The sequence below is a fragment of the Molothrus ater genome, chromosome 5, assembly GCF_012460135.2.
Source record: "Molothrus ater isolate BHLD 08-10-18 breed brown headed cowbird chromosome 5, BPBGC_Mater_1.1, whole genome shotgun sequence".
Classification (NCBI taxonomy): domain Eukaryota; kingdom Metazoa; phylum Chordata; class Aves; order Passeriformes; family Icteridae; genus Molothrus; species Molothrus ater.
In genome coordinates, this window is record NC_050482.2 from 32,083,973 (window position 1) to 32,109,644 (window position 25,672).

Consider the following 25,672-nt stretch of genomic DNA (forward strand, 5'->3'; position numbering starts at 1 on the left):
AAAAATCAGCTTGAAAATCCAAGATACAATGAAATTCACTGAGTAAGGGATTCAGCTCTCCTCTAGGTGTCTTTGTATATAACCCTGAATAGAACAAGCTTAATATTAGATCTTATAACTAGCGGCCCTGATGAGGAATCTGCAATTAAAATTAAAATTAAATAATGGGTGAGTATTACAGTCTTTTTAATATTTAGATTTCAATGCACTTTTTAAACTGAGATTCATTAGTACCAGCATAAATGCAAACATGAAGTGAAATCATGAGAGAAGCTTCAATCATCCCAGGTTGCACATTACACAGATCTTGCTTACCTAAGAAGTATTTTGATTTTCCAGTACAAAGAGCTACAGCTGAGAGACAGGTAAACAAGCTGAGAAAAAAAAATAGGTGAAATATTAAGGATGAAGGCAAAGCATGAGATTGAACTTGATATAAAAGGAAATTGGAAGCCAAGAAAGAAATTTAAACAAAGAGAGATGTTCAGTTAAACAGGAGAAGAGGTAATCCTGGCAGCACAATACTTGGTAAACTAGTATAGGAAAGTAATCTGGGCTTTATAGTACATTAGAGTAAAGACAGCTGTGAGACAAAACAGCTATTCTAAAATGACTTGTGATAATTTAGCTGTGGGCACAGATACAAATTTGAAAGATAAAGAAAAGCTCTATATTTCACCATAATCAGAAGGATTTTGTTGATAACATACAGTATTTTAAGATGTTTCTAATAAAGATCAAACCAAGCTATCATTATAAATGATGCAATATACCATTTAGAAATATTATCCCTGAAAACAAAACCTGCAGAAAATTAAAACTCAGAACTCTTGAATCAGAATTCCAGAACATGACACAGAATAGGTAAGATTGTTTTTCTACCTAAATGTAACTAATAATATGAGCAATTAACACAGCCCATAAGAAATTCCTCATGTTTATTTTGAATGTTATATTATTTTCTTTATATAAAAATCAGTCAAACAAAACAACTGTAATGTATTTAACTGACTCTTATGTAGATCTATAGCAACAAAGCCAGATACAGGAAAATTTCTTCTTCTCTTTCACCAGGACCTCTACTGGCTTTACAATTGCTGTACCAGGATATAAGAAGATTGCAAGACAAAAGCAGCAACATACAATGTTGTACATTAAGAGTTCATTACAATAACTTGGACAATAACTTAGGGATGTAGCTCTATGTGGTAGAGAAGTGCAGGGTATCTAGGCTTCAAGGAGAATTATGGATGTAAGTCAAGGTATAGACAAAACGTTCCCTGAAGCTAGAATAAAAAACACCATGAAGGGTGAAATTCGTCAATACAGTCCTCTGAAATGGTGCCCAGCAGCGTTTTTATGGGAAGTTAAAACCCTTTCATGAGAAGCTGGGTGCTCCATGGCTTGTGGCTTACTCTGTGCTGTGGAAGCTTTTATGCAGGTATACAGCACAAAGGCTGCAGTGGAGGAGGCAACCCTTTTGCTGCTGACAAACTATAGTAATAGTTATTTCAAGACAATGATCTAGTACCAATGGCAAAATCTGAACAGGCTATTGAAACAGGGAGGACTGCATTTTGATGCTTTTCAGTGGATATGAGAGATCATATCCAAAAAATTAATAAAATTTAGAGAAAAAAAATTAATTTTATATTCACACATGACCAATTTTTAAAATTTTTACAAACAATTCAGAGAGATTGCTTTGTTTCACACAGAGTTTTTCTGTATGAATAATTATAGTAGCTAGTTTTCTCTCAAAACTACCTCATGCAATTAACACAGGTTAAAAATTTATCACACCTACCTATATAAATAGGTAGGTATGATAATTTTTTAAATTTATCATACCTACCTATTTATATACAGTACATAAATCATATAAGGCAAAGTGTTCATGGTATCAGAAATTATATGGTGACCAGTGGCTGGTAAATTTGGTTAAATATCAATCTCAGATTTTTTAATGAATTACTGAAAGTGTTACTACCACATATATTTAATGTCATCACAAAATTGACTTCAACAGGTGAGCTAAAATAACCTATTTGGTTTAGTTCTTAATTGCTTGGTTTTTTTTAATAAACTAACTAAACTTGATGTATAGAGACTTTTATCAACTTAGTTGATTGTCATTTTATCTCATGAGAAAGCTTTCACCTCTCTGGAGATCTCTCATTGATACTCATACAGACTTGAAGTAAAACACTAAACAAATGGGATTCTGTTAATTTTTGAGACAACTGCCTATATAGGAAAAAAATTGAGGAATGGTCACTTTGACAAGGAAGGAGCTGTGAAGTAGTAGTACAGCTTCCAACCATGGGACAGCTTTCATATCAAATTAAAGAAACAGTATTTTCAGGTTCAATAGGAAAAAAAAAAGAAAATACAGAGTTTTCTAATAGAGATTTCATTTGTAACGTTTACATTATTTATTGAAAGAAAAATAAACTTCTTATTCTTTCCATAACAGAAGAAAACCACAATAAACTTGAAGAGATGGTTTCTTCATTGGATTTAATTTATATTTTGCAGATTAAATTATTAAAAAAGAATCTGGCAGACTATTTAGTTAGCCCTCTAGGTCTAAAGAACACCAGTTTTAACCTGTTTTTTAAACTGTTCTCTCTGCAGAACAGGGGACAATGTCTGCATTTCATCAGGGACAATAAATGTGAAGATCTCCAAGGGCATTATCTGTGCTTCCACTGTGGTCTCCACAAGAGTTGGAAGGAACTCTAGTTGCCACTACTCATGTAACTCCTCTCCCCATGGTGCCCATTCCACAGACAAGGCAAAGGATTAAACTAGTTGATAGTCTTTAATTGTGCTATTCAATAATGAGATTGAGCTGTAAGAGACCAAAGAGCTCCAAAACTGCTTGTGGGTGCTGAAGGATAGGAATTGTACAGGTATTTCTGACATTGTCCAAGTCCTCTCTGCATATGAGGCCTCAGGCAACCAAAAGCCGTGGAAACACTCCCAAAACCACATCTTTCATGCAAAAATTTTTCAGGACTCCTTGTTGCATGCTTACTTCTTCATTAGAGAAACCATGATGAACATTAAAAAATGCAGGAGCAGGAGGTTCAATGGCCAGCAGCCTTGCACCTACTGGATGCATTAGCTGAAAGCACACACCACTTCATGGAAACAGTTGTGCTTACCAAAAATTACTTCTTGAAGACCATGCTAACCAGTTTAACAGCATGTCATCAAAGTAATTTTTTTATTGTAAGGAGAAACATCTGAAAGGCCCAGACTCATTAGGCACTAAACGTTATTCTCATATACTAATAATGTGCATTTTGTCAGTGTCACAGGCTGAACGGAGGCTTCAGGAACGGTTTATTAGAGGAGTCCTCCTGTTGAACCACAAGATTTATTAAGGACCCCCTTGCTTTCTAAACTCTTTCTCAGGGAGGAGTGTAGGTGCAACTGCATTAAATCCAAGTCCAAGACTTGGTAAACAGTCTCTATCTAAAGCATTGCATAGATGCAATTGAATCTTTGTGCAACTTTGTCCTGCAGGACGAAGGATTGCAAACCAATATAGAAAATTTTTTATATGAATTTATCATAATAATGATTAAACTAAAGTACCTTAATCAGAAGCATTTCTGCTCAATATAGGCAGCTATAACTACTAGTACACTGCACTATTTTTTAAGCAATATTGAAGCAACTATACTAGAGGTAGCAAAACAATTATTAAGCAGAGATTGATGTTGCTCACTCACAGAAATTACTATGGGCAGAACTCTTTTGCTCAGTTTGAGGAGTAACCTTGAGGGGTATCCCACTCAAGAGTGGAATTTCCACACATTTGTAGAATGGGTGTGTTAGAGGTTCCTGCTGTTAAAAAGTGAGACTGTGCTTTTATAATGACTGACCATCACTCACAGGTTTCCAGGCTGGCCATCCCAGTTTGGCAGCTCTAGACAAGCTGTCAGTTCTACCATTTGTTGGTTCCTTTATGAGGAACTTTGTCTGACACATCCTCACCCATGCAACTTTCTGTTCTTCGCATCCTCAGAATTTTTAACTTTGGGATTGATGAGTCAGGGTGGTCTCAGAATTCTTGAACTCCAAAAGAAGCATTACCCCCCCTTTTATACCCACCGCTGATAACTTTTGAGAATTGGGCAAAGTTTTACTTCCCACTTTGTCAGAACATCCTACTACACTCACCCACAGTAAAGACTGACATAAACTTTCAGATCATATCCCCCTCAGGTATGCATTCAGAAATCTATTCTGTATTCTGAGATCTCCAGCCTATAAGTATTAATTTACAATTACAAACAGCTATTATCCATAGCTAATGGAAAGGCAAAGGCTGTTCTGAAAATAATTGTTGACATACTGGTTAACCTGTGATTCGGGTTCTGTCTGTCAGCTTTGTGTGCACAGGCAAATCCTATTTATGAGCTAAAGCAGACAGATTAACATCTTTGAACTTCTATTTATCCCTTGATAAGAGTTTAGTGCGCATAATTTTCCAACATTCCCTTAACAGTAAATCTCATGCTTATTCATTTATTCTTTTGTTGGTGTTCAGTTTTGGTTTTTTTGCTTCATTTTGGTTTAGTTTGCCTTTTTTTTTTTTTGCATAAATATCTGCATCAATTTCAATAATCTAAATCATTTATGTAAATCTATATTGTTTTGAACAGAAAGGTGAAAATTTACCAAAACAAGGATGAGATAAAAACCTCAAAACTTTCTGTAGGTGTCTGTCTATAAAGTGGGATTGCTGATTCAGATTACACAGCCAGATTACCTGATTGATGTTTATAGTGCTGACATTACAAGGGAAAAATTATAATCTCAAATCCTCCTACCACAATAAACAGTTCCCTGTAGTCTGTGTATTCAGGACATGTATCTGCTACATTTACTCCTGCAATAGTCCCTAAAATGGCTATCAAAACATTCTACTTCTGACACTCTGCAAAAAGTACTTTGGAGTGGTGGTGTTTGGCAGTTTACCTAGGAATTCCTTATACCAAAGGAATGTAAATATAATTTGTAACCCAGGTGGGGCATGTCTCAATCGTATCATAGCCTAAATCAGCATCATGGATACTAAAGGACTGAGGTCCATAATGAGGTATTTCAGGATATTTTATTTGAGACTTTTTTTTTTAGCGTGGTCCTATGCACTGAACTTCTCTTAGTGGCTTGGGTGCTGAAAAATGAGCTTCAACCTGATTAACCAGAAAGGCATTCAAAATTCTAATCACTTACTGTCTGCAATCTCAGTAAGAGGATTGCCTCAGAACTCCAGAATTCTGTGACATTAAGGTTTTCTTTCACAAATAGGAGCTCTGCAACTTGGACATCTTGAGCTTGGAGCTAGCAGCGCACACAGCAGTGCTGATGCAGCAGGAGGGGCATGATGCATGGCAGCCCTTAGCTTTGTGTGCTCTTGGTTGCTCCACATATACAAGATGCAAGATTTGCCACTACAAAAATAAACACAATATTAGGTAGAAAGACTTTAAATACTTCTTTAGCAGAGAACTCTTACAGACCAAACCAGAGCGTGCTGAGGCTTGGGCTTTGTGTGCACCCTTCTAAAGACTCAGGATCCTGGACTGGGGGCTTTAAACTGTGCTCTTCAAGGTATATAAATTCCCAGATTCATGCATGCCTATGGTCATCCCTTGCTTTGGGGCATTTGCTATGAATTTGAGCCAGCCTAGTAAGTCTTTGGGGATTTGGTGGCTGATTAGACATTATAAAAGCTCCGTCTCTTTCTTTCCCATTTTTTAAATTTTCTTTTTTTTCACTCTTTTTTTTTTTTTGGTTAAAAAGTAAACCCAGGTGATTCTCTTTTTCTAATATGCTTTTAATGTCTCAAATTTCTTCATGGCTGAAAAGAATAATTTTCCCTAAGAATCAGAATAAAAAATTTTTCAAGGTCTAATTTTCCTGCAATGCAGAAATTAAATTTCACCCTCTCCACAGCATTTAATTGGTAATTGCAAGCCAAAGGCACAGGTGTCTGTCTCATCCTTCACAGTAGCATTGCTATATGCATTTATCTACACCTCACAGACAAACCTACCAAAGACTAATGAATACTCAGGAAATTATCTGTGATCTTTAACACATTTTCCACAGACAGTGCAAGGACAGAGCAAGCCTAGCTTGAAAGGAATATGACGAAACTGGGAAGCTTCACTTCTTTTTCTAACAAAATTAAAAGCTACAGAGCATGAGTAAAAGGAAGAAACAACTCACAGGGAAATTAAGTTCATAGAAGAAATAATATAAAAAGCAATTATTTTAAGACCAGAAAAGCATGTATGAGAATGTATTAAGTAGGAATGATGTTTTTCAAACTTATTTCCTGTTGACAAAAAAAAAGTTTGTCAGCAGATCAAGGGTTTCCTAGATGAATTTTTTTATTAAAATAATATTTCATATAACTATGTTCTGCCCTGTGGATTGATTACCAACATCACATTTTGAATATCTCATATCTCCACAGAGAAGGTTTAATTGGATATATCAGTCATTTGATATATTCTTCTTTCCTGTCTAGATTATTTTTGCTTTTCAGCAGACAAGTTATAGTGAACGTGAATAAATTCAGAGAAGAGTTGAAATCAAAATCAATGTTGAAAATGAATGAGAACAGAAAGTAATATATCTATACTGAGAAAGAGAGACACATACATTGATAATAATAACATTCATGCTCACAGTCCCAGATCCCTAATATTTCCTTCCTATTGGCACAGTCTGCTTCTTTATAATACCTTGAAACTGTCCTAAAGTATGCATGGATTTTCTACAATCAGCTGCACGGAGTCAGCCTCTCCCCCTTGTACTCAGTAGCCACAAGCCATTAGTTTGATTCAAAGTAAATCAGTCTCTCAAATGCACTTATATAAGCAGGATGGCTGGTAAGAAATTTAACAGTGTGTACCACTGGTCAGACTGCACAGAGGACCATGAGGACTGGGCTAGGAATGCAATCAGAGAGAAAACAGCAATCAGTTACTTCCAACTATGTAGTGACTGAAGTAAATGGTGTGTTGAAAAGGATTCTCCACCAAATGTAACGAACTTCCATTTGAGAAGAAATCTACATTCCAGGCTTAATTGTGTATTTAAGTTACACTAAAGCAAAAGCAGTGTGCTCCACAGTCTTACATGCTTTCTTAATGACAGAGATCTCATCATTTCACTGTAAGAGCAGTAATCCTTCTGCTCCCCTAGCAGGCATCTGCCTTCTAATGAAGCTCCTCTCATGGTGTAAGAAGAAATAACACTTATCTCTATCCTTCTTTGTAAGCCCTTTTTTAATCACCAGGGTTAGTCTTACAACCCTTTCGTGGTAATGGAAATCACCGGAGATTTGATTCTGGAGACTCAAACCATCTACATCTCCTAAACATTCTTTTACCTGGAAGTATGTAAAATGTCAACATCCCAATTAATATTTAATTTGTAGCTGGAATTTTACGGTACAGTTACAAGAATGATATAAGAGAACCATGCCAAATAATCAAGTTGCACAGACCTTAAAAATATGCTTAATGGAACTTGCTACCCTCAGCCTGCTACATCTGACCTTTGACATTCAAGTGTTATGTGCAAGCTTCCTGAGGGACTTGCACCACAGTTTGAAAGAACTTGGGCAACATTTTGTATGAAGCATAAATGAATCACCACTAATGACAACCATAATGAAATAAACCATAATTATATTAGACACTACTAAGGAGGTCAACAGTAATTATGAATGCCCATGGTGAACCCAAAGAGCAAATGGAATCAAATCGTAACAGGTGAGTGTCATCATCAAGGCTGTCACACAGGTCAGCTCTTAGCTTTGCTGGTGGCAGTGAAAGATAGTTTCACCCACAGTCATTAGATTTTATTAAGATTGGAACTGCACTTATTTTCTTAGAACACCCTCAGGGAAAGTAAGTAACTTTTTTTTAAGTCTTCCAGCCATAAAATCCTTGTTGATTCATTGATGTTTTCCTGATTCACAAAGCACCACGGAGGTTTGATCACCTCAGAATCAATACTTCATTCACACCTCAGACAGCAAAGGTCTACTGGTCTTCCAGGAAGATAGAAGGGCTGCCATGAAAAGCCTTTAAATACCTCAGCCTGATCCTGTCTGAGGTATTTACATGGACTGAGAAAAGCATACATGACCACAGAGAAATACCTAACCCTGTGATTAAAATCTTGTTCTAAACAAAAACAACCAGCTTCTGAGCAATTTTTACAGTGTGATCTGCTACAGAATAAATATTAAGGTGCAGATAAACTTTGCATTAGGGTGTTTATTTTTTAATCAGTTAGGAGAAGTGGGAAATATTTATGCTCCCTTTTAGTATCTGACAGTTAAACAGACCCAACCTCCGCAAAATGAAAATGAGGACACATTGATCAAGTTCTTTGCTTGAAAACCTGATTTTCAAGCCCTAAGGTCTAAGTAGAGCCTTAGCAGATTCATTCCAGCATTGTTGCTATTGACAGTGAAGTGGATTAAGTTTTTCTGGCAATAGTCAAGGATATTTTGCTTTCCTCACTAATCAGCTACTCCTACTTTCACTGCGGAGCTCTCCCAAATCTGCAGGGTGATTTGGCACTCAGCTCACTTCTGCTAAGGGAGTTAAGAACACAGGTCCAATCCCCCACTTAAAAGCTGCTGGAGGGCTTACAGAGCCTCTGGAGTGATCCAAAGCCCAGGACTGAATTTCATTAAAGGCTGTTGACAACCAACAGGTTCCAATTTGTAGCAGATTGGAAAGAAAATGCTATTCATTCTGAAACTATGTACTAAACCTTCAACCAAGTAAAATCAAACACACACACACACAATGTAGTTACATTTTATTGGATTTTTTCAGATATATTAAGATATTATGCTAAATTTATATATTTATATCATAATGTAAAAAACACATGTGTTGGTTAGCCTATGTAAAATTATGATTATAGGCTCTTCATTTCAAATCTGCAAAATATTTTTAGACTTTTTGGAAATCTTAGCTAAAGACTAAGGATTTGAACTGCTTAGATGCATACTAAAGAACAAGTCCCTGCAGCTGGAGTTTGGGATTTATTGTTAAGGGTAATGTTGGAAAATTATGTGCACTAAACTCCTATCAAGGGATAAATAGAAGTTCAAAAATGCTAATCTGTCTGCTTTAGCTCATAAATAGTATTTGCCTGTGCACGCAAAGCAGACAGACAGAACCCAGAATCACAGGTTAAACAATATGTCAACAATTCAACCTCTTGGTTGCTCCACACATACAAGATGCAAGATATGCCACTACAAAAATAAACACAATATTAGAATACAGACAAAGACATAGGCTTAAAAAACTTCTTTAGCAGAAAACCCTTAGGACCAACCATAGGGTTGCTATGAATGCTATTTGAATATATCTCAGACAAATAGAAATAAATTTAAATCCTCACAAAACTGAATTAGGATCAGTGTGTAATATTTATCACACTGAGCACATAGAGTCAATGAAAAAGAATTTTGCATCAAAATACCTAATTTTAAAAAAGAAACCATAATCACTCTTTTTTAGCATTCTGAACCATATTGTGTGCAAACACATACTCTGATGCAGAGTAATTAAAAACTTACAGACTGGGGACCTGAGGACACCATGCTGTTAGGGTCATCCTCCAAGTATCAATGACCTGTATTAGATAAGGGAGATAGAAGCCTGAAGCTCAGCAGTGATGCAACATATGAGAGCCAGACCAATACCCTAGCAGAAGTGTAGAATTGTTTTGGAATCACATTTTCACAGTTTTGCTCCCTCAGTAGGTGAATATTTTGTCTACAACTGAGTACACCTGGAATTTCATACTCAAGCGTCTCAAACATTCAGTATGGTTTCGTTGGGTTCACTAGTTCTTTCTCTACCCCACTCCTCTTCTTCCTTCCCCCTCTTTCTTCCCTGTCACTTCTTTCTCACACTGCAGTCAAAAAGAACAAAAAAAGAAGTTCAGTTTTCAGTTTGGCTTATTACATCTTCTTCAACCTTTAAGCGAGCTCATTGAGGCTCACATGATTATGAACTCAATTTCTGCCACAGTGCTTGATACACACACCCACATTACCTTTCCAACATCTTGTTTAAAATTGCATCCTGCTAAAGGGTACCTTTTAAACTACAGATATTCTCTTCATTATGCCCTTTCCCATATTTCACTGATACCTGCTCTCATAAGTGACTGTTTAAAGCAATTTTGATTAACAATTCCTGATTCACCACTGTGCACATCTAATCACATTTGAAGAATGTTATATTTATGGAAAAACTAAGCATGTAATAAAGGTAAAATGTCAAATATGACAATATACAGCTTTTGTCTAGAGTTATTATTCCATAGTTAGGGGACTCCAGGGGAAAACGGTGTTTATTTGCATTCTAATAGACGCAGAATCCTTTTCTGAAACCTGTCAGTATTTCATTGTAAAGTAAGACATGCCTGAATAGACTCACCTCAGACACCTTTAAATTACCATATCCATTTAATTTTCTCAACTGAAACTCCAGTAGGATAGCAACATGTAGCATGGGGTTAACACACTGGGATGTTCAGCAAAGATAAGAGCAGTGTGGCATTATGGTTCCATTGTACCACTCAGAGAGGTTTTAGCAGGCAAGATAGACTCTTATTCTTCTAGATGGTCAGACCCCAGTGAGCTGTGATAGGGCCGACTACAGCACATTGCCCCTCTTTGGAAAAAGAGGGTAGGAAGAATGAGACAAGGATTGCTGATTACATCTGCATTCTTCTGACTGGCATATCTGAACTAAAATGAATTGACTCTGCTAAATATTTCATTTTCTGAAAAGGCTGAGTAAAGAATATTCAAATGCAAAAGTATGCAAACTGTGTAGGCAAGGTACTATCTATATAGCAATAGTACCAGAGAGTTTAAAATTATATTCATTCCTGTGAGAAAGAAACCAGAATATTGAAATATAGTATTGCTCCTGGGAATATTGGAGCAGTAAGAGTCCAAAAATGCTTACTCCAGATATTTTTTAGCGCTATTTTGTCTTCTGTGGAAAAAAACCCAAACAAACAAAAAACAAACAAACCCACCCCAAAACCCACTCACAATCCCACCCCCCACACATACAAGAGAGAGATTTTCTGTTCTTGCAATTCTTCGGGTGTAATTGCAATGTGCTATTACCAGTTATTGATCTACTTCCATGTCATATGCTGCTTTTCCTCTTGCCAATAGGTAAAGCAATATTACAATAAGAAGGTACATCTCAATAGGTTAGGTCCTAGGAATTATGTCATATCTAATATGTTTTTCCCCAGTGCAAATCTTGCAGCATAGCAGAGTGCAATTCCAAGGAATGATTCAGAGAAAAAGATTTGTTGTCTGTCCCTTGCCCACAGAGCAGCATTATGAGTTCTCACCAGGTTTTCACTCCTAGGATGTTACTAACCTGAAGGGACAGCCCAGGAACAAAATATTCTGAGGACATCTCACAATTTAATAACCCTCTGGATTATGACTATCAGAAGTAATTTGTGACCTGCACCATGATGTTACCAATATATAGTTAAGTTCAGCTGTTGGCTGAAACTAACACAATTTTCTCCTTAATTTTTTTAATTTAATCCCCCACCTTTCACAGATTTCCTAAAGGTTGTATTACAAAACAGACAGGGACTATTTCACCCCTGAGAATTCTTAATTCTTATTAATTACAATTTATTCTGGGTACTTTTCTGGAACTTTTTCTTGAACCAGAATCATACTCTGTTACACATTGCAAAAAAGAAACTAAAAGACAGTCACTGTCCTTGCATCAACTAAATGTAAGAGAAAAATATTAACATAAACCAGCAGGGATATCACAGGAAACAATGAGATACTATTGGTCAGGACATTAGGGGATGGTCTCAGTATAACATCTTAAATGCCATACTTTTAAAAGTATCTTTAGGCCTTATAAGCAAAGCATTTTTAGGGTTAGGGGTCAACCTGAAAAAGCTCAAGTGTGGAAAATTCAGAAACTGATAAATACACAGGTTTACAGAACTTAGCAGACAGATAATGACTGAACATAGTGCTCAGTAGAAATCAGCAGGGCAATTTAGTACTCAAACTCTATGAATGGTCACCAAAATCTCATTATATGGCTTCTTTTTTAATTAAGGCTTTCTAATCAGAAGATATGATGAACTCTCCAGGACTTTTGACTTTTTAAATAAGTGTAAGTAGGTGGAATAGCAGATCTAGTGAAGGCAATTAGACCCTCAAAGATTCCTTTTATTTTTTTAAATCAGGAAGGTATTTTGGTGAGATATATAGACACTAGTTTTTTCAAGCATCAACAAAAAAAGTTTACACTCCCTAGAAACTAGTTCTATTGACTCTGTGTAGTAGCACACAGTATTCTACTTTCTCCTGCCACATTCCTGAAAAGTAATTGCACTTTCATGTACATGCGAAATTCTTTTCACCACGTTTGAGTTCCATTTATTCTGCCTACACATCATACCTTTCTGAGAAATAGTACACTCACAGAGCACTTTATCAAGTAAGAGTATAGGCCCTTCTGTAACTGAACAAGCCTGACCACACAGCATTATACAATTCAGCCAATGTTATCTCATCTTCACTGATTCAGCTCTTTCATCCATTTTATCCTTTACCTAAAATTACCATCACAGAAGAAAAACAGAATTTACACATAGTACTATGTCAAAGAAAAGACTGTAGATTTGGGGAGAACTGTTCATCATGATCTTCTTGGAACTTTAACTGATGTAAGCACTAATGGAATCAGGAGTCTAAATAACAGCTTTTGAATTGACCTAGGAAGACTTAATGAACAATCTCTTTCCTACAATAAATAACACAGAGACAAAAAGTCTTCACAAACATCAGAAGAAGCACACATACAGCAAGGAGAGGAAACATTCACTTACATCAAGAAAGAGAAAGATTGATTCTTTTCATGTGACTTTATATGCCTAATATGCATTCAGAAACATTAAAAAATAGGCATTAATATGTAAAGAGCACATTGAAATAAATAAAGATTCACAAACACTGAACATTTCAAATCTTTCAAAAGATTTGAAATCTTTTCTTGCCTAGAATCAGAGAATGGTTTGGGTTGGAAGGGACTTTAATCATCATCTAGTTCCTACCCTCCCTGCCATGGGAAGGGACGCCTTCCAATAGGCCAGATTTGTCAAACCCCCATTCAACCTACTTGATTCAAAAAATTAACAAACAGGTCTTGGTATGATAGGAACCTGACTCATCACTAAACTCATCAAGCTACAGTCCATCTTTTCCTCACCTTCCTTACAGGTCTCTGTATCTGGGCACTTCTTCCCCACCCAAAGCCACACAGTGCTCCCAGCAGGGAGACAAGGAGTGCAGTGAGCACTGTGCAGAGGTAATGGGGATACAGACACCATTGCAATTCAATTCATGCCTAAGTGTGAAGGACTGTGTGGAGAACTAGGCTGTGTCACTTCATAGAAGCTGATGGATACTTTTATTGACTTCTAAGGCTCTGACTCAGCACACAATCAGGTCCTGGATTTTTAACTTGAGAATGTACTCAAGAATATGTACTACTGCAGCAAGCCCTTTTCCATTAAGCCTGCACATCAGCATAACACTGAAACTCTCCAAAAATCTGTGGTTTTTTGATGTGCATGAAAAAGCTGATATTATGAATGAGCAATTTTGATTAATGGAAATATTAGCTTAATGATAGATCTCCATTACATGGTTTCATTATGTAGCAGGACTTCATTTTTAAAGGGTATATGTTCCCACTGATTTCAGTGTAGAAACACAGGCTTTAGTGCATCTGAGATTCTACAAGATTTGAGCAAATTAATTACAATCTCCTTTTATATTCTCTTATTTCAAGAAGAATTACAAGTACAGCAAGATACTTTCCATGTCTCCTTGTATCTGTAATACCAAGTGTATTTTGAAAGTAGACAATTTGCATTAATATTAGGTTTTGAGAGACCAAGTATATTTATAAGTGTAATATAGCAAATATCAAGGAGGGACATACACAAGAAGTGCAGAGTGCTTGAAAATTTGTTCCTTTCATATGAATGCACAGTATCAGGGCTCAGGTCTTGTAGCTGAATACATTATCATGTATTACACTGCTCACTTGCACACTCCTAGTTTATGGCAAATGCAACATAATTCAGCTTAGCCTTCTTTCAGTGAAGACTCCTGTATTTATTGTGTATTAAGACATGTGTACTCAGTCCTACTAGGGTCACTGAACTAGTTATTTTGCCTCTAATGGTGAGTAAGAAACCCTGGCACAGGAATCTTTGCAGTAGCTCCTGCCTATGAAGGATGTCTATTTTCCTCTCCTCCCTCCCTTACTATGACCACATTACAGCAAATGTCATCCCTATTCTCCTTTAGGGACTCAGTAATCCACATTTTATAGGAGTGTATTTAGAATTAGTCCATATTTGAAATTGCTTACAGAATGCTATACAAATCAATGAAAGGTGGTAACATAATTCATGAACAAGAATATAGATGAGTTCTCTGCAATACTAGAGGTTAGATTTAAACTTCAGTTTGAATACATCAGATTATTACTAAAATCACTGAGTAGAATTCTTCAAGAAGTATTTGTATCACTCTCAATATTAACCATTACAAAAATGATCATAGACTACGGGAATAGGAAAGACAAAAAGTGAAAGAAGAAAAGAGGAAAAAGAAAAGACAGGTGGAAGGGGATAATTGGAATCACTTCATACAGAAAATTAGTCACTTATCTGAAAAACAAGAAAAAATAATCAATGGAAATCTCCAGTCATCTTATTTGCTACTTAAACAGAAAACCCAAAAATTTTCAGATTCTATTGCTATGCAGATTTTAAGAGCCTAGATAGCAACTTCAGATAGATTTACAAAGGATTTTGAAATGTCATTAAAAACTTTCCCAGACTGAAAAAACAAGACTACAAAACTCCCTAATCAGCACTTGTAAATTCAAATATTTATTTTGTTTTTAAAACACCAAAGACACTAAGAGAGACAGAATAACCTGGCAGCATTTTTCATGCAGCTGCTTTACATTTAAGCATATTAAGGATGCCACAAAAAAGAAAGCATTATCAGCACTTTAGGGATTAAGTGTTAAGTGTCATTCACTAGGGAAACTGGCTTGAATTTTTCCCTCCCCATCCGCCTCCAATTCAAGATTTATTTAACATGATCATACTGAGACTGATCAAGGCAGAAGACAGAACTGCTTGCATGCACATCTGGTCCCAAATTTCAGTGACTCACAAGAGTCTTGCTCACAGTAAAATGAAATTCATTAAATGCATTTAACAAATCTTTTGCCTTTCTGACCAATCTTTACCCCACAGTATTCATGCCTTTTAATATTAAGCAAAAATTATGCAAGGAGGACACCAAAAAAATCCATTTCTGCAGCTGTCCAGTCACTTTCTATAGCCAGTCACTGAAGAGCTGTCATGGAAACTGATTATGAACAGTAATTTATTATTTATGAGCAGTAGTTCCTTTCCCATGAGCCTTTCACAGGAGGGCATAGTTCTTGGTGGAACATAATAGTGCAGCTCATATAGATCTCTTCCATTAGCTTTGGGTACAATCCCCAGGTGAGGGCAATTGTCTCATTATCTCTTCCACCAAAACTCCATTCAAACATAAGTTAAGGTCTTGTTTGTGTTCTCTGCTCTCTTCAGGCTTTTCAGTATAGCATATTTATTAATCCAAGAGTGAGTATGCTTTGATGACTGCATTGGCTCAATCACACTGTAAATTCACAAGCTGCCACTTCCCTAGTTATAGTCTGAATTCAAACTCGAATTTTTAATTTAAGGCAAAAATTAAGCATTGTATCATCACTGTCTTGCCGAGCTGAGACAAAACCCATTTGCAACAGCTAAATCAGCAGGGTCATTACAAAATCCAAAACTATGTCAAAGTTAAAGTGGAGTAATTAACTTAATTTCTACCCCCTGAACTAACATTGCCATCTTCATTGTCTCATACCTGCATCCATGCCATGTATTCACAGCCGGCTCAATCTGTCACCAATACAAAGAGAAGTGCTAATGTTACTAGAAAGAATGTCCACACCTTAGTCACAATCTATTGCACATTTTATATACAAGAAAATCCCCAGCACCATCTAGTTTTACCCTCTTCCTTAAGTCAGAAATGCTTTTTCCTTCAATTACTTTTTGACACCTCATAAGCTATTTTATGATAGGACAGATTATACATAGTCACCTCAAGTATTAATTCAGATGAATACTCTAGTGAAAATTCACTGCTAAATAATTTTTATTGTGGTTACAAACTTAAATTATGGAGGAGTGGGGGAGGGAAAGGGCATGGAGGAGGGAGAAGGAATTGTTTCTATAGTTTAGTTACTTTTGAGAGTAAGAACTCATGGGCAACTTCCACTTTGTAATCTCTGTATACTAGAACAGACTTGTCACTGGTTGAAAAGTTTTCTCCCTTGAAACAGGAATCCAGGCATACAAAGTAAATAATTTTTGTAGAACTAAAGAAAATTATGTTCTGGTTTTTATTCACCATAAATTTTCCCCATGAGATTTCTCCTAGATTACTAAACAGTACAAAAATATACCTAAGTTCTTAGAGAGATTAATCACAATTCACTTAGGTTTTATTTTGAAAAAAAATATTAGAATTTTTACAATTTTTAATAAGAACAACAAAAATGAATGTTGGATATGACTATGTTTTAATATTTAGATGTGTCTAAATCTAAAGTTAGTTAAAGACACTAATGGGTCTTCAAAAGTATCTTAGCCGACATGTTGTTTAACTCAACATATTTTTCTAAACCCATGTCTAGGCATAATAAATTGGAAGTTAATTTTAATATCATTCCAGATTCTCAAGCTTTTAGCCAAATATTAAGTTTGAGGTAATATTCTACATGCCCCAATTGCAATTGCATATAAAGAGACCTTAGCAGGGTTTTTTACAAAAGAAAATTAGTTACAAATGGTTGGAGAGTTAAAAATGGCTATAAAATATTAAAATGCTAATGTGGAAAAAAAAAGCCAAACAAACATAGCATCAAATACCAAGATCTTCAAAACCGACCAAAGAGATTACCATCATCCTACCATCAAGTAATCCTAGCTCAAAAATGAGGGGAAAATGCTTTTAACCTTTCTGTTGAAAAAGACAGATTTGTAATAATTTTCTGGAAGACTCTTTACTATATGTTAAAAAATTAGATGAACACACCATTCAGACAGTATTCTTCCTTATTAGGGTCAAATAAATCTTTGTACCAAGGAAGTGATACATACTCCCTCTATTCAATGAAGTTACCTACCCCAACAAAAATGAATGGTACTGCTGACAGTGACAGCTTAGTATTATTGCTACTAAGAAACATCCCACTATCATGAGACTGGTTCAACAATTCTTTTCAAGTTTCCTTGTTGGAAAATCTTGCCCAAAGAAGAAAAGCTCAAAATGGTTTTTTCCTAAAAAAAAGTTTTCACCCAGAGGGTGGTTGGGCACTAGAACAGGCTCCCCAGGGAAGCAGTCACAGCCTGAGAGTTCAGGAAGCATTTTGACAATGCTCTCAGACACATAATGTGATTCTTGGTGTGCTCTGCACAGGGCCAGGAGTTGGTCTCCACGATCCTTGCGAATCCCTTCCAGCTCAGCATATCCTGATTCTCGGATTCACTTCCTCGCCAAGTCTTGTATCTCTGTTTCTACTGGTGGCTTTAACTCATTTGAGTTTAAGGACATCAATTTCACAGCTGACAAACCATTTCTATGTAAAAGGTACTTATCTGGAAAAGAAGAAACCTAGATTATGCTTCTACTCAATTTTTTCCTTTTTCTTTTTTTTTTCCCTCAGATAGTTTAGCTCTGTGACACAAGTCTCACCTTTCCAGAGAGGTGTTACAAACACTTTCTCAAATTGCCACCACCATAATACTCTTGGTGCTTGAACTCCAGTGAAAGTTCCATCTTCTAAACAATATTACTGACTCTTAAAATTAAATAAACAAAAAGATTGTGCTTCAAAAGACCATGGTCCATCAAGCAAATTTACCTGTGTTTTGAAAGTTCTGGTTAATGTGCTCTGGGAAGAGCTTGTACCATAGCTGCAGTAGAATGGGGTCCTCCATGGGCTGCAGGGGAAGCTCTGCTCTGACACCTGCAGCACACCCTCCTTTTTCTCTGACCTTGCTGCCTACAGGGCTGTTTCTCTCACATTTCCTCTATAACAGCTGCTGCACAGTAATTTTTACCCTTTCCTTGCCTAAATATTATCACAGATACGCAACCAGCATCACTGGTGGACTCAGCCTGTGCCAACAATGAGTCCATTTTGGAACCAGCCATAAGTGGCTTTGTCCTACTTGGGGGCAGCTCCTAGCATCTTCCAACAGAAGGCAAAAACCCATAAAACTATCCTACTACCAAAGTTCACCACATAAACAAAACACGCTCATTTTAATAGTGATTAAATTTGACTTTTTTTTCAAGCAAATGGTGACCTGTTCCATATAATTCCAAGGGGGATAGACGTACCTTTTTACAAGGACATATAGTGATAGAACAAGAGGGAATGTCTTTAAACTGAAAAAGGGTAGGTTTATATTAGCTATTTGGAAGAAATTCTTCACTGTGAGGATGGTGAGACACTGAAACAGGCTACCCAGAGTACCTGGGGATGCTCCACCCCTGGAAGTGTTCAAGGCCAAGTTGGATGAGACTCTTAACAACTCTAGTGGAAGATGTCCCTGACCACTGCAGCAGGATTGAAATCAGGTAATCCTTAAGGTGCCTTCCAACCCAAAGTATTCTGTGATTCTGTGCTTAAAACAGTGCTTGAAAGTAGAAGCACGTCACACACGGACTTCTGTTTAACACCTGACTGAAAGACAGAAATAAGCATAATGCATTGTCTTTCTACATTCAAGATTATATATGCTTCAGTGACTGGCAAAAAGTTACTTTAATTTCCCATCTCTATACAGTGAGACAGCCTTAATAGTGTTTTCTCTACAAAATTACAGAAACTTTAAATTTGCATTAACTTTCCCAAATAGTACTGTACTCTATAGGCTGGCTCATCCTCTTCCTCTCAGAGGAACCTACTGAAGTTGTGTTTCAAGTACTGCACATTTAGGTGATGAAAGTACCACAAGGTACTATCCATTATTTGCTCAATACCAAGCAGATCTCTAACTAGTGTTTTCTTGTGCATAAGGATAGCACAATTATCTCTTTAGTCTTTATGTAAATAGATATCATTCTCGAATTGCCAATGCTGTGTCTTCATTTAAAACTCATAAAAGACATATTTTTCTGCAATCTTCCTGAAATTACTCTTTCCATATTTTAGATTCTGAAAACTAGAAATAAAAATAAAATCCATTCATACAGAACTAGATTTTTTTTGCATTTGATTATTTCATTATAGTTGTCACTCATAGAATCATATTTTAGGAAACTTTCCATACTTGCAAGTCCTTGCAGCCCTGAAAACCACCTTTACAGCATACTGGCAAAAAAAGGTGCAGAAACTACACTCTCTGCCCCCAAACAGCTTATAACCTAAAATACTGTCAACAACAACAAAAAGAACTCAAGAGCACTGCAGAAGAAGAGAGGGGATAGCAAGCTTCTAACAAGAGAAATAAATGATGTAGGGTGGATTTTAACAAGAATAGGCTCTTAATTAGGGAGGGATTTGGAGAGAGGGAGGAAGAAAATTTGTGTAATAAGACAATTAGTGGTGGTAGTTTACATCAGCACAAATTAGGACAGGCAGTTGGCAATTAGAAAATACTGCTTCCTTGGTGGTGTCAGTCAAGTGGCACATAGTAGCAAACATTTCTAAACCCAAAAAAGTGCCAGATATCAGCTGGAAACACAATCATCTTTTTGTTTTGTTCACCACAGTTTTGAAACCCTGTAATAGTCCTTTATTAAGTACTTTGAAAATTAAATGTTATATTTTGAAAACAAAATACTAGATACTGCCTAAAATAGAGACAAGTATGAAGAGGCAGAGAAGATGGTAAAAAAGGAACCTCTCATATTTTCATTTTGGACATCAAATGCAAACACATCATATGCGTTCAGACAAAAACAACTTTAAACCCAAGAAGGGGTTAAGTCAGAAACAACACAGTTGAACCCCACAAATGTTGTTACCAGCATTGTGTTTAGTTGCAAAAGAAGCATTTACAATTTCTTGCTCCTGATGAAAACCATACATTAGTTCTACACTGGTGGAGGAAATCTCCAAGTATTAAACCAACAACTTCAATTGCTTCAGCCCTTCGTTATCTGATTTCATTTTTCTGATATGTCTCTTCACCACCGTATCCTTTTCCCCTTTCCTCACTCTGCTGGGATCTCCCTATAGAAATTCCAGAGTGACCTTTCTCACTACCACTCATTCATCCCTCCCACCTGCAGCCATGTACTCCCACAGACTATGAGTCTTGTCCGAGCAGGAAGAACTCAAGCAGGGGCCACTGTTGGGCAGTGAGAACCTTCATCTGCATGGTACCAGTTACAACTCTTGGGTCTAAGAAATAACTGGCATAAATACTCTCAATTATCAATGTCGTACTCCTAGTCAGGCATCTGCACAGAGTGTGAGTTGCTGATTGGCACTACATATTTTGGGGCTTTTCAAATGCTGGGACAGTGCAGCTGTTGGGGATGAATGAGGGCAAAAATGGCATAGAAATCACTCCTACATTTACAGTAATGGGCTTATATGGGAAAGAAACAATCAACAGTGTAGTTTATGTTTCTAAGTGGTTAAATGTGATGGCTCAAGGGCAAAGGGACAACAAGGATTATAAACATCAGGGAACTTCTTGAACATTGTGTTGATTGAGTCCATTAGTAATTTTGTGTGCTCGGTTGTCTGGTTTTGTTGTATAATGATCCTGAGGTAGAAAACATACTCAAAAAAAGGGCAACTAAAACTCCTGCTCCCAGAAGAGTTCTGTTTAAAAGGAATTCCATGCTAGTGAAAGACAATATCACACACTGAAGGGAAGGAAGGTACTCTTACAGAAATACACCCTGTTCTGGAGAGCAGTAGTTGGTCCTCCTGAAAGTAAATCATCAATTTCCTAATCACTTCCGAAATTTAGGCCACTGCCTTTAAATTACTCTTCAAAGGTAGTCAAAGATTCCAGGAGCAGCAGAAAGAATAACAAAAGAAATTTGTTTTAATCTGAAAATGGCACAAGGGTTTTATCTTAAAACCATTTCTGTTTGCAGTTTCTATTCACAAGGGGATCTGCTGTGGTGTTTAGCATATTTGATACAAGTGGCACTGATTCCAGGAGCTGAGTCAAAGGATGTGGTGAACTGCCACCACAGCACTTTTCTGGAATGAAGAAAGCTTCTGAGACTCAAATATCTGATGGGCCTTACTTATGACAACAGTAAGACTTTACTGTGCATTAATGTTTCAAATACTCAGTCGACTAAGCTTTTGAAAGCTAAGAGCACACAGAAAATCATTTATTCAGGCCTAGCAAGAAAATCTTTGAGACACATAAATCCTCACACTCTCTTCCATTCTTGTCTCCTTTCTCTTGAACTATGCAAGCTTACACAAGAGGAGGAAAAGGCAAAAGTTTATTTAGAACTATTTTTTCTAGCAGGTAGGAAAAAGCAGCACTCACCTGCAAAGCCTGTATAGGCACATAAAAATAGTGTAAAACAAATGTGATGTTACATGCCCTGTTAAAATTTCCTTTCACTGTAATGACTGTTTTCAACTGTAATAACCAAAAGTTAGATTTTTTTCATAAAAATTACAGTCAATTGAGTATTAGAATAGAGACAATTTGTCTTGTTGTGGAAATAGAGGTGTCTGGGAACTTCAAAGGGAATAATTTTATATAAATATTGTGTCCATCAAGCTCAAAATTTCTTTTCATAAATGCCTCAGTGACAAGAAATTTTCAATGCACTCAAGGCAAGATTTCAAGGCAACATTGTCTCTATTCACCATCCATGTGCTACAAGGCCAAGAAATGTGGAAGTGGTGGCTTTCTGACCCTGTAATAAAAAAAAAGTAGTAGTACAGAAAGAGCCTCAAAACTTTACCTTAGTGAATACATGCTCTGTCCAAGCCAGAAGGCTCTAATACCTCCTATATTACTTTGTCAAAAAAATCAAAAAAATGCAAAATATGCAGAATACACCAGGGGCTCCTCAGACCACCAAATCTTCCTGGGAAAACAGCATGGCACTGGCCTTGATACTGAATAATCACTCCAGTTTCCCAGAAGATAAGAGAACTTCAAAGATTTGGAGGAGTTTGAAAATTTTTATTTGCTCTAATTCAGAGTGAATACAAAACAAACAGAACAAAAGAGAATCCCGTTGAAAACTAAATATTGCTCACTGCCTAACTGTGTAGGGAAAGAGACTTACAGTGTAGTGTAGCAGGCAGTGGACATGGGGACAATGACATGACAGAGCTGTGTAGATGCCTTGGTTACCTTGGGCCATCTCTAATGACATTAAGACTCTATGTAGGCAACATATCTGTATGCTGAAATAACTCCAAATTCAAAGGTACACATATTAACCTCTACAAATTTAATGTCTAAACTCCCACTTTAACAGATACAACAAGTGGAACACTTCAGCTCATCATAAAGTTCTTACTTAGCATACAGTGACCTAATTATCTTTCCAGACTCCACTGGTTCGCTTGACTGGGTAATTGTTTGCCCTGGCAGAAGTTTGGACCTCACTGACCTGTATACCCATAATTTTAAGTGACTTAATCTCTAATTTTAATCTCACACCAGCGATTAACCCCTTGTCCCTTCAGAGAAGCAGTTCTAATTCTTCCAGTTGAAAGCACCAGTTCACATAGATGCAGGTCTCTCCTACTACTTTAAAAGTTAGGGACCCACAGGATCCATACCAAAGGTTGACCAGAACCTGATTTATTTCTCAGTCCTGTTAAGAATATGTGGATTGGACATCCTCAGTTTATTATGATGGAAAAATTTACAGGACATGAAAATAATCAGGGTCAGTTAGAAACAGTTTGCATAAAGCAGAAAAAAGCAGATTATGGTTCAGGTGACATCTCAGAAACCACAGGGCAGTTTGCAGAATTAACTCAGGAGCAAAGGCAGTGTGCACATTTCAAGGTGAGCTTGTACATAACAATTTGGTGTTCAGAGAAAGATATGTCTACATGGTGGTGACAAAGATTCATGTTGAAGGGCACACTAGTCCTCTGTTACAGCTAGAGTATGTTTCATAGTAAAGGTCAGCACTTCCAAATGTTTCACTTACTTTGTTACACAAACCTCATTCTGAGAAAGCAGAGAAATACTATTTTTAGCGCTTTTCATATATAGAGTATACCTGTTAGTCTATTAAAAAAAAGGGGAGGTGGGGCACACAATCTAGTAAATCTAGTTAATCTAGTAAATAAAATCTCTCTTGCAACATGGAGGGAACTACCATGAAAGCTCGGCTCACAATAAAGTCCTGTACCTTGAGCAGGCCAACAAACATCAAGTAGAGTGCCGAGCACTGTTCAAGGTGAGCAAAAAAATTAGAATTTGAGCTACAAGAGTGGGAAAGAGCAGAAAGAGACAGAGGAAGAAAGAAATAGAAATCACACGTTTGAAAGCACTTTACCAGCACCTGTATCCAATTCTAATGCATCCAAAAACACTGAAATAAATCCTCTTGAAAGAGGCACCTAAGAATAATAAATCCACATTTTAATGGGGCATATGAGTGACTCTGCTAATGAAAACTACTGCTAAATTTAAAAATTAAAATTTGCTTTCTGGTATGCACCACTCACAATGAAAAAATCCATCTTTGGAAGTCTAAATGCAAATCCTTAAAAGTGCAAAGTAAACAAGCAAAGCCCTCATGTAACAGGTCTATAAATAACTCTTCAGACCAATATTTGGACAGGGTAACATCACAGTTGGGCATGTGCTTTATAATTTGATTTTTAAAAAAGTTTCCCACATGAATAATGTATATCTGGTTTACCTTTTCCTCCTCCACATTCCCTTTAACACCAGGTAGCTCTTGCGGTAGTTTGACCCTGGCTGGATGCCAGGTACCCACCAAAGATACTCTATCATTCCTCTCCTCAGCTGAGCTGGGGAGGGAAAATATCACAAAATCTTCATGAATTAGGGCCACGGAGAGAACACTCACCAATTACCATCAGGGGCAAAACAGTCTCCACTTAGGGAAACTGGTTGAATTTATTACCAATTAAGATCAGAGCAGGAGAGTGAGAAGCAAAACAAATCCTAAAAACACCTTTGTCATACCCCTCCCTCCTTCCCAGGCTTAACTCCCTACCTTTTTTCACCCCGCTGGTGAGGGGAGATATGGAAGGGACATTGCAGTTAGCTCACCACACATTGTTTCTACTCCTGCTTTCTCTTCAGAGAGAGGAGTCCTTCCTCTGTTCCAGGGGACTCTCCCACAGGAGCCAGTCCTCCACAAACTTCTCCAATATGTCACTCCCACAGGCTGCAGCTCTTTCAGAGTGGGTCCCTTTCCCATTCCTTCAGCAACAGGCTACTTCAGTGTGGATCCCCCAGAGGGTCACAAATTCTATCAACCAATTTGCTGCAGTGTGGGCTCCTCTCTCCACAGGTCCCTCACAGGAGCCTGCTCCACTGTGGCCTTCCCACAGTGTCACAGATGCCTGTGAGGCAACCATCTGCTCCAGAATGGGTCTCCTCCACAGCCAACAGGTGAATATCTGCTCCCCCATGGCCCTCAAGGGGCTGCACAGGCACAGCTGCCCCACCATGGTCTGCACCTTGGGCTAAGCGGAATCTCAGCTCCAGTATATGGAGCACCTCCTCCCCCTCCTTCTTCACTTGGTGTTTGCAGAGCTGTTGCACTCACAAATTCTCACTCCTTTCTTATCTGACCACAAATGTGCATACAAAATAGTTTGGATTATTTGGGGTTTTCTTCCCTTTTCTTAAATATTTTATCACAGATGCATTTGGGTGATCTGGCTATCCAGTTTCTGCTCAGTTTTCATCAACAGCCACCTGTGGGACTCATTATAGTGATCTGCCCCAGTCTGACCTTGCTGACTTCAGGGTTTACTGTTTATTTTTTGTGTCTTAGAGATGTTGGTCTGTTAAGTTTGCAAAGACATCAGAGAGCTATCTAAGGTTAACATATAATTATTTTGCTGCTATCTCTATATTTGAAGTGCTACTGTAGTTTTATACAGTCACAGAAACAGTATTTCCTATTTGAGGACAATGAAAACTGCCCAGAAACAAGTTTAAAATTATTTAAGCAGTGAAATTGGAAAATACACTGGACACATACAGTGCAATTATCCAATTGCCAAGAGGAGATGGTAATAATTGACTTATCCAATGGCCAACATATAATCTCAAAGCCTAAATTCTCTTTCCAAAAACATAACTGATCCTGGAGGGACAGTGTTTGCCCATGACACTGGCTTTATCTGAGGAGCTCCCAGCATAGATACATCAAATCAGTCAGCTAAGGTCTGTGCCAGACAAATTTTGAACCACAAAGAAACCTGAAACATAGCTACAA